General features: G+C 40.7%; 1 non-coding gene across 1 annotated transcript; it reads right to left on the bottom strand.

The window, feature by feature from the left end:
* Nucleotides 1-5,619: 5,619 nt before the first annotated feature.
* On the bottom strand, nucleotides 5,620-5,726 carry LOC147937840 (small nucleolar RNA R71). The gene has a single exon (XR_015567593.1). It is a non-coding gene; the product is annotated as a small nucleolar RNA R71 (small nucleolar RNA).
* Nucleotides 5,727-10,971: the final 5,245 nt, after the last annotated feature.

The raw sequence follows: 10,971 nt of genomic DNA, 5'->3' as shown, positions 1-10,971 counted from the left end.
GTTTACTTGCTTTTGTTTGATGAAGTTAGACCATCACGACTGTTTCTGTTTTATAACAATTTCGTTTTGGATGTTGATTTGCTAATTTATTTTTATTATTTATCAAATTATTCTAGTTTTTATTACATATATTAAATATTTATGCTGATTTAGTGGATAAATATAAAGCGACAAATTTTAGACACAAAATATGACATTATAACTAGCAACAAACTTAGAGCAATATAATAGCCACACAACATTTCGTTTTGGAGACGATGTTTACAGTCGATAGTTGTGATTTGAGTATTAAGTAACCGTTTTTTAGTTATTGCTTGTGGCATTTTAATGACTATAGTTGCATTGAAAAATGTGACTTAATTGAGACGTTATGATAGTTACAAAATATGACAGTGTTGAGACTATAATTTTAGTCGGTAAGTGTGACGATTAACCAACGATTTTGTAGTCATGACTTGTGACTATTTGGTGACAACAGTGCAGTCGTAATGCTTGACATAATTGAGACGTTATGATAGTCGCCACTGTTGGAAGCTGTGTCAACACCTGAGTCAGCAAGTCTACCATACCATCATCACGACCCAAGGCACCATCCGCTGCATCTTCTGCATCCGGCCTACACCAGTACTGACACCGGACACCAGCCCCGTCGATACCACCACCAGCAGTCCTGGGCATTTAAACGGATCCGAATGGACCAAACCAAAATTGCCGGTACGGTTTCGGTTATAGCTAAAAAACTTAATGGATCTTGCTTTAAAAATATCCATGGATATCAGTTTATAACCGAACTGAACTGATATCCGAATGGATATCCGAACCCAATGTTTGAATGCTTGAATCCTTGAATGCTTTAATGTCATGTTTCATAGACTCGTCAATCATCACTCATAAATCATATATAATGACATGGAACTGCATTTTCTTTTGTTTATCAGTAGATGGCTGCTTCTTCTTGCCAAGAAAACTTTGTGGACTGAGAAAACAATGAAGAAGAAGAAGAGGTATGTTCAGAGGATGTGAGTAATCCGACTGCGACCAGAAGCAAAAGGAAAGGTAGTAGGGAAAGTAATGCGCAAGCTTTGAAGAAACAAGGTCTGTTGTGTGGAATCATTTTACAAAGTTACCGAAAAATAGAAATAGATGCACCTGCAACTACTGTGGTAAAGGTGTTAAGTGTGCAACCACTTCGGGAATTTCCAATCTGAAGGGCCACACTGACAGATGCAAGTATTATGAAGCATAGAAAGCGAAGAATACTCAACAGAATCTGAATAACGGAAGTGGATCAAATGTTGGGAACATGCAAGTGGGTAAAGTATCTGAAGCTGTTTTCAGAGAGGCATCAAAAGAGATGCTGGTCTTGGCTCAGCTACCTCTTGCATTCATTAAATGCATAGCATGGAACCACTTCTGCAGAAATTTACATCTTTACCAGTCGCATTCAAGAAGGACTGCCACTAAATACATAGTGAAAATGTATGTAAGACAGAAGGCGGCTCTAAAGTCTATGATATGTGCTTCCAAGCAAAGAGTTTCTCTCACTTCTAACACATGGGTTGCTCCAACTACAGGGGCTAGCTACATGGTAATTACTTGTAATTTTGTTGATGCAACTTGGAGATTGAAAAAGCTTATCATAGGGTTTAAGCATGTAATGGACCACAAAGGAGTAACAATAGCGTCAGTTCTTCTAGATTGCTTGACAGAATGGGTATTGAGAGGCTATTCACAGTGAAAGTTGACAATGCCACAGCCAACATAAATGCTTTGAAGAAGTTCACAGAGAAATTCCAAGAAAATGGAAGTGATGCATTAGTGTTATCTGGTGATTTAATGCATGTTCGTTGTACAGCTTATATATTGAACCTAATTGTCAGAGATGGGATGCATGTAATGTCATATAGTGTAGCTGCTAGTCGTAATTATGTGGTGTATGTGAGAGGTTCAGATAACAGACTTGATTCCTTTGAGCATAAACTAGATTCAAGGAATATAACAAGGGGTAGTTTGACATTGATGTAAAAACAAGGTGGAACTCCACATTCCTCATGTTAACTAGAGCTCTTAAGTTCAAGGAAAACTTTATTAGGATTGAAGCCGAAGATAGGCTATACAATGAGCATTTTCTGGAATTAATAAAATGGGAGCCAAGGTTTGGTCTGCCAATGACATCCGATTGGAACAAGATTGATGGATTAGTTCAGATTCTCATTTTTTCTACAAAACAACCCTTGTTGTCTCTACATCTAGCAAGGTTTGCTCTCATAAAATCTATAGTGAGATTTGTGACATTGATAGGCAGTTGACTGCATTGAGTGTTAGTTATGATATGGATTTAAGTTTAAATGTTGAAGATATAAGAGATAAGTTTGACAAATACTGGGATGGATTGGAAAAATATCAATAGACTTCTGATAATTGCTTCTGTCTTTGATCCTAGGAATAAGATGATGTTTGCTTCATTGTGTTTTGAAACGTTTTATAGTAAAGGGTCAGCTAAGACTAAGCGGCTTGAGTTCAGTGTCAACTATCTTGAGTAATATGTTTGAAGAATATTACAACAGAAGTGTTATGAGTTCAGCAAGTTTCTCAACATCTAAGGGTGAGACCGGTCCTCAAATGGGCGAAAGGAACAAAGTAGTTCATAGAGACAGAGTAATGTGGAGGAAGAGCAACTTCTAGTGGTTCAAGGGGTTGAAAGAATGGCTTCAGTTTACAACAAAAGGATGAATCCAAACGGATATAATGCAACACAGACTGAACTTGATAGGTATTTAAAGGAAGATGTTGAAACTCAGTTGCCTAATTCATTAGGAAAAGACTATGATGTTCTGTCATGGTGGAGACTTAATAGTCTCAAATATCCAGTTTTATCCGAACTAGCTAGGGATATTCTAGCTATGCAAGTTTCTTCAGTGGCTTCTGAGTCTGCTTTTAGCACTAGTGGCCAACTCTTAGACCCACATAGGAGTTGTTTAACACATTACATGATTGAGGTCTTAATGTGTACTGAGCAATGGATGAAATCTGATGTTCATATATTTTACCCTGTTTTTCATTAGTATATTCACATCTTTTGCATCTTTTGCTATCCATTTTGACCATTATTGCATAGGTTTAGGACTGTTCTTGCATTAGAGTATAGTTGCATTGCATTTGCATCTTTTCATGCATAAACAGGTGATTTTGGAGCTTAAGGAGCATGGAAGCAATGCTGAAGAGAAGTGAAGCAAACAAGAGGAGAAAGCAAGAGAGTTAAGGCTGAAGAAACAAGGTCGTGTGTCCAATTCGACCGCCCACTCGACCAGACACTCGACCGTGTGCGGAGATGGACTCGACCGAGTGGAAGATGCATAAGAGGAGCCAACTCGACCGGTCACTCGACCGAGCACCAGGTCGAGCTGGCCGAGCCGCCTAGCTGTTTTGTCTTTTAGCATTTTTAGGGCTTCCACTACTTTTTCTATATAAGGTCTTGTACCCTGCAGTCACCAAGGAGTCCAGCTTTTTAGATAGTCAAAAACCTAGTATTTACCTTTTTGGGAATTATTTATTTTTGCACTTTTATTTTCTTAGATCTTGTACCTCCTTGAAGGAGAAAAACAAAGAATTCTTAGATTTTGTTGGTTCTATAACTTTCAAGATATTAAGAATTCGTGTTTGATTCCTTCTTCAATATTGTAGATCTTTGTTTTATCTTTCTAGTGATGCAATTTTCGGTATTTTCTGGGTTTATGACTTTATTGTTCATCATGTGTGATTGTGAGTAGTTTCCTTAGCTCTTAGGGATGGTTTAGGTTGGATGGATGTTGTGGTGGTCAAGATTGATTGTTGTAGATCTCTTCTAGGGTAGATATTCTTAATGCTGATCCTATAACCGAGAGGGTAGGGTTTGATCTCAAGCCTCTTAGCATCACACCAATGTCTAAGGAGCATAGATAAGGCTAGATCTAGAGACTATCATTAGGCTTGCTAAGAGATTAGAAGTCTTGTTTGATTTTTGACATATTGTTTAATGCTTGCTTGTATAGGTTCTTTACTTTGTGAGAACAAGTCTAGAAATATATGAGCTTGATTGTTTTTGCCATGAGAGTGGATATTAACATGTTCTTGGAGATATTGTCTAGAGATTAGCTCATATTGATTGAGGTTTGTTGGTCAAGTTAGATAACCACAATATGAAGTCCAACCCATGATTCCATCCCTAAGACCTTCCTTGTTTATTGATTTCCTAGCTTAAATTATGTTGTTTGATCGTTGTTTGATTCGCTTTTGTATTGCTCTGTTTTACTGTCTTTGCTCTGTTTCTCGCGTTTGTCCAGCTCGACGCTCTACTCGATCTACACTCGATCGAGTACTTGCTTGAAGTCATCCCCAGAATTCTTGTTTATGCTTTGTAGTTGTCCTGTCTTGCTTCCTGTTTCATTCTAGTTGCATTTCTGTTGCATTCACTTAGTGTCCTGTTCATTACTTGCCTTGCATTAGTTCAATTCTTGCATTACTATAGTTTCTATTTCTGTTCTTATTGCATCATAGTTTTGATTAGTCTGTTTTCTTAACATTTAGCATCCATCTTAGTAGCTTTTACATTCTGCATTTTACATTTCATCAATAGGTTGTTAGTGACAAACATCCTTCATACTTGGCTTGACTTAGACATTTATGTACATCCTGATTGCTTGCAAACTCTCAGATTGGATTGACACCTATTATACTACAACTGCATAAGGGGAATTGAAACACCCTGCACTCCATTCATTCATCATCATATATCCTTCATTGATACCATATCATCCATCCCACAAATATATGTGTTTCAATTTGGCGTCGTTGCCCATTTAAGAGTGTTTTTGTGACAATTAGGATCAATAGAAGTCTAAGATTAAGTTTGTTTATCCACTTTTTCGCTACTGATCTCGTTTCTTCTCCTGCTTGTCTGTGATTGAGTTTCAGTTACCATCAACTCGACCACCACTCGACCGAGTGAGTGATCGAGCACTTGATCAAGTCAGAAGCCGGATACAAATAGACATCAGTTCCCAGTCGACTCGAGCCTGCGCTCGACCGAGTACCTGTTCGAGTCTGTACTCGCGCCTGTTGATGCAAACAAGGTCCAAGGGTCATCACAATCTTCAGAGACTCCTAGATCACATCAACAGACCACCAAGGGACCTAAGACAGCAGAGAACAAGGATCTATCAGGAACAAGAACAACAAGTGCTAATGGAGCAACAAGATCAACAAGCTCCAAGGGCAAGAAACATTGGTGCTGGAGATGCACCAAACACACATAATCAGAGAGCTGGTATTGTGCCTCCTACAGTAGCAAACAAAAATTATGAGATCAAGAGTGGATTGATCTCCATGATTCAAGCCAACAAGTTCCATGGGTTGCCAATGGAGGATCCCCTAGACCACCTTGATCAGTTTGATAGGATATGTGGTCTCACAAAGATTAATGGAGTGAGTGAAGATGGATTCAAGTTAAGGCTATTCCCCTTCTCACTTGGAGACAAGGCTCACCTCTGGGAGAAGACACTTCCAACTAGAGCAATAACCACATGGGATGCTTGCAAGAAGGCTTTCTTGGCAAAGTTCTTCTCCAATGCAAGGACTGCTAGATTGAGGAATGAAATTTCTGGGTTTGCTCAAAGAAACAATGAGAGCTTTTGTGAAGCTTGGGAGAGGTTTAAAAAATTCCAGACTCAGTGTCCTCATCATGGCTTCAGCAATGAGTCCCTACTAAGTACTTTGTATAGAGGAGTGCTTCCCAAGATCAGAATGCTTCTTGATACAGCTTCAAATGGCAACTTCCTCAACAAGAATGTGGAAGAAGGATGGAAATTGGTTGAAAATCTTGCTCAGTCAGATGGCAATTACAATGAGGACTATGACATAACCATAAGGTCCACCTCCACTGACCAAGAGGACAAGTACAAGAAGGATTTGAAGATGGTCAATGAGAAGCTTGACAAGATCCTCCTTAGCCAACAAAAGTCCATTCACTTCATTGGTGAAGAAGAGGTTCCAGTTCAAGAGGGGGAGAGGGAATTTGCTGAGCTTTGTTATATGCAAAACCAGGGTGGATTCAAAGGCTACAACCAAGAAGGAGGATTCAAAAACAACAACCTCTCCTATAGAAGCACCAATGTGGCTAATCCACAAGACCAAGTCTACCCACCACAACAGCCTCAACAACAGAACAACTATGCACCCAAGCAGCAGCATCAAGTGTTCCAGCCCCAATTGTGTCTCCCACCAGGGTTTCAGACTAACCAAGGCCAGGAACAAGACTTAAGAGCCATGATGCAACATCTGTTGATTGGGCAAACCAATGGAAAGATAGAGGAGGCTAAACAGTTTGCTGAGTTGAATCAAAGGCTCACATCCTAGTATAATGACCTTAACATGAAGTTTGAAGGTCTCAACTCTAGAGTGAAGTTTATGGAGAGTAACATTGCCTCTACTTCAGCTCCTAAGCCCAACCAACTCCCTGGAAAAGCTGTTCAAAACCTAAGGGAGTTCACTGCAAAAGCCATTCATATCTTTGATGAAGAAGTCACTGAGGACAGTGATGTTCAAGATGGGGAGGATTGGTCATTTCTTGAAGTTCAGAGTGAAGTTTGTGCAAAGCAGACTGAATCCGGTAGTGCACTCGACCATGAGCTCGAGCATACACTCGACCGAGTGAGTGTTCGAGTGATCGATCAAGCTGAAGAGTCAGATGTTGTCAAGCCTGCTAAGTACATCCCTCCTGCTTACACACCGCCTCTACCATTCCCAGGACGTTTCAAGGCACAGAAGCTTAAGGAATTAAGGGAAATCATTGAGGAAAAAGAAATGTCGGCTTTGCAACAAGAGGATGAGAAAGCTTTGAGAGAAGAGGTTGTGATTGAGAAACAAGATGAAGTGATGGCCATACAAGAGATCATCATTGCTTACCAAGAAGAAAAGATCTCTTGGAACAGTATGATCCATATCCTCTCTATAGGGATTTTTTGCTTGATTTGTCAAAGAAGAAGGCTCAAGCTCAAGATGAGAAGGATCTTGAAGACCTTGGAGGAGTTATCATCCCAATTAAGCTTAAGGATCCAGGTCCATTCTATCTGCCTTGCACACTTAGCTATCTTCACTACAACCAGTGCTTATGTGACTTGGGAGCATCTATCAGTGTGATGTCCTATTCTATAGCACAAAAGCTTGGACACACTGAATTCAAGTCCACCAACCTTCATATATGCATAGCTGATGGGTCAAATAAAGATGTGGTTGGCAAGTTGGAGAATATTCCAGTCAAGATAGGAAAAGCGAGGGTTCATACAGACTTTGTGGTTCTAGAGATGGACAAGAAACCTGAAGATCCTATCATTCTTGGGAGGCCATTCTTAGCCACTGTTGGAGCAGTTATTGATGTCAAAGAAGGTCTTGTGACCTTGAACATTGCTGAGGGTATAGTTATGAAGTTTAACATCTATAACCCAACCAACCTTCCTACCATTGATGATCAACCTTTTACTATCAAGGACAAAGGTGGTCATGAAGGTTTAAGTGAAGTGGCAACTCCAAAGGACAATCTCTCTCTTCAAGAGGATTCAGTAGGAAAACTTAAGAGTTCAGTTCAAGAGTTGACTGGTATGGTTAAGGATCTCCAAGTCAAGCTAAACAAGAGGTCTTTGAGGAAAGCAAGACCAAGGCTCAAAATCAAGAAGAAATATGGTTTGTGTGTTAAGGGTGAAATGATCAAGAGTCAACTTCACAGTGATCAAGAGGTTCCAGTGAGGATTTCATCACCTTCTTGTTATCTAGACCAAGTCTAAGAAGGCAACCAAAGTCAAGCTTAGTGACTTTTAAACAAGCTCACTAGGGAGAAAGTCCCTAAGGTATCCTTTGTAAATAAGCTTTATTTTCCTTGTAGTTTTGATGTGTTTTCTTTTATGTTTGTATTGGACAGACCTTTCAATGAAAGTGTAGATGGGTATGGAGAGATTTGGACTTGGGGAAGTAGATTCACAAGCCCACTCGACCAGCCCACGAGAGGTACTCGACCGAGTTGGCAAAGAACTAAGGCCCACTCGATTCCCATTTCTCTAGAATGATCGAGTGGAGGGAAGAAAAAGAAGAAAAATTTTGAAATTTCAACTTTGGTCCAGGAGCTCGACCACGTGCTGGTCGAGTGTGAGGTCGAGTGGCAGCAAAAAGCAGGTCAAAGATTCCCATTTCAAATTGGAATGGTATGGACGCTCCACTCTTGTCCCCTTGTCCCCTTAGCTTCTTTAAATAGAGCTTGATTCGATCATGTATCCCTCACACTCTCTCGTTTGCTCAAAACAATTAAATTCAAGTTCAAAATCTCTCTCAAAGTTCATCTTTTTGCTCAAACTTAGCTCTTTTAGTTTTTGGGTCACTAACCTATTAACTTTAAGCTTTGAGTCTATTCCTCTCAGTTCTGTTCGAAGATGTCTCCAAGGATTACTAGAAAGTCTCAACAAGCGGCTGAAAGATCCCTGCATCGTCGTGATGATCGTCTTGAATCAAGAGGAGAAGCTGGAAGAACCACTCGACCACCCACTCGAGCGAGCACTCGACCGAGTGGTGGTCCGAGTGGCCGATCGAGTCGGATGCCGAGTTCAAGAAATCAGTCAGCTGAGGAAGATCCTGAGAGAACAGAAAGTGAAGAAGAAAGGGAGCCAACTCTTATGGAGGTCAAGAGGAGAAACAAGGCCAAAGAGAAGAGGCCAGCAGTTGAGGCTGAACAAGAGGAGGTTGAGAGTGAGAGTTAAGAAGAAGATGAAGAAGAAGAGGGAGAAGATGATGGTGAAAAAGAATCTTGTGGTTTAACTCAAAGACAGCTTTATGAAACCTTCTTGAGGATGCAGTTATTGGAGACTAGATACCCACACAAGGAGACCATGGAGAAGCTAGGCATTGATGAAGATGCAGAATTTCTCTTTGAGAAGTGCAAGCTAAGCAAATTCATGGGGCTTTGCATGGAGGGGTATAAAGAAGAGAGCTGTGAGCTTCTAGCTACTATCAAGATGCATTGCTACTCAAGGAAGGACAAGGAGTTTGGACCTGGTCATGTTGCCTTCACTATCAAAGGGAAGAAGTATGAGCTTTCATTGATGAAGATAGCCAACATCTTTGGCTTTGAAGTTGGTAGTGAGAGGAGCATGGAAATACCAAGAGAAGAGCTCTATGCCATTTGGGAAACCATAGGAGACAATGTCACATACTCCTCCTACAAGACCAAGAGTTCCAAGATAAGGAGCCCAGTCCTAAGGTACTTCCACAAGGCCTTAGCAAACACCTTCTTTGCTAGGAAGGAAACTGGAAATTTAAATGAAGGTGAGCTCAAGATGATTGATGTGGCACTTAATAGCATAATTCTTGAAGCGAAGGATGGAAGCATCATCCTTGGAAGCAAAGAAGGCACTGATCTTGCAATGGTGCTTATTGACCATATGATCTACTTGAGAAGCTGGGTAGGGAAGTTGCACAACAAATGTTCCATGGGAGCTCTAACCATTGGAGGCATAATCACTCCAATTCTACAAGCTGATAAGGTGCCACTTAGAGGAAAGAAGGTAATGCCTAGATGGATAGATGCAAGCTACCTCACCTCCACTCTCATACTAGCCAAGGAGAAGCATCAAAGAAATCACATTTTCAACTTTGAGCTTCCAACAGTTGGGAAAAAAAAACTTGATCTTACCTAACCAAGAGCTCACCACCATTCAAGAAGGAGCAAACATAGACTTTTGGCCAGCTGATGAGTTCTTGTTTGATGGGATAGTTCAACCTAGAGTTTATGAAGCTGGATATGTACAAATGGCTGATGGGGAGGAGCAGTTTTACTTTGAAGATTATGAGCCTAACCCAAGAGATAGTAGAGGAGTGAGGGAGAATAGCAAGAGGTTGACACTCCTACAAAAGTGGAACAAGTGGCATGGGAAGAATTTTGATAAGCTAAAGAAGAAGGTGGGCAATATGGCTAAGTCCATGAAGAGCCTAACAAAGGAGATTGCTGAGTTGAAGAGTGGAAATTCTTCACCAACACTATCTAGTCCTTTGAGGAGGAGTAGCTCAACTAGAGCACTTTCAAGAGTTGAAAACCCTGTGGAACCAGCTAGAGCCTCAATGTAAGAGCCAATTCAGAGGAAGAGGAGTTTAAGTAGCCGAGAACAACAATTTTCAAGGCACTCGACCGGGTCACTCGAGCACCCACTCGAACGAGCACCCCAGATGCACTCGGCCGAGTTCCAGCCCAGAACACCTTATGGCTTCCCAGCTCCAGCTGCTTATTCAGGATATCCAGGTTACCCTCCCTTCCCACCCCAGCACTTCATGGATCCATCACTCTTGCACCAGTTCTACCAGCAGCAAGGTCAGAGTTTTGGCACTCGCAGTCCAGCTCGACCCCCCCCCCACTCGAGCACGTACTCGACCGAGTCCCAGTCGGTTGCCTTCGTCGAGCTGCCCCAATCACCTTCTCCAAGTCACCAACAAGCCCCCAACTACACATTTGACAGCATGAATGAGGATGTGGACAGCTTCTTCCACAATCCATGAGGTAACATTATCACCTTCCTTGTAAATACCATACCATTTCATATTGTATTTTGTTTTAGGTCTTGAATCCTCCTACAAAATTTCTTTCACACAGAGGACTGTGTGATTTAAATTTGGGGGAGGGTTTGAGATAGCATTTGACATTGTGTTTTGTTTTCTTATTTCAAATTTTTAGCATAATCATGTTAGCATTTGCATAGCATCTAAGGCATAGAAAAACCCTAAAAATTTGAAAATGTTTTGCAAAAATCTTTATAAAAAAAAAAGAGTGTTCATGTAGTTTGCATTGCATATTAGGATCTTGTTTAGCATGTTTCATGTAGGACTGTTTAATATTTGCATTAGGGATCTATGATGAGTTTTGCCTTGTTAGCTTGCTTAATTCACTAAACTAGGATCAAT

The sequence above is a fragment of the Camelina sativa genome, chromosome 9 (genome assembly GCF_030686135.1).
Source record: "Camelina sativa cultivar CO46 ecotype springtype chromosome 9, ASM3068613v1".
NCBI classification, from domain to species: Eukaryota; Viridiplantae; Streptophyta; class Magnoliopsida; order Brassicales; family Brassicaceae; genus Camelina; species Camelina sativa.
Note: the sequence above shows the minus strand (reverse complement) of the source record. Positions and strands in the feature narration are given on the sequence as shown.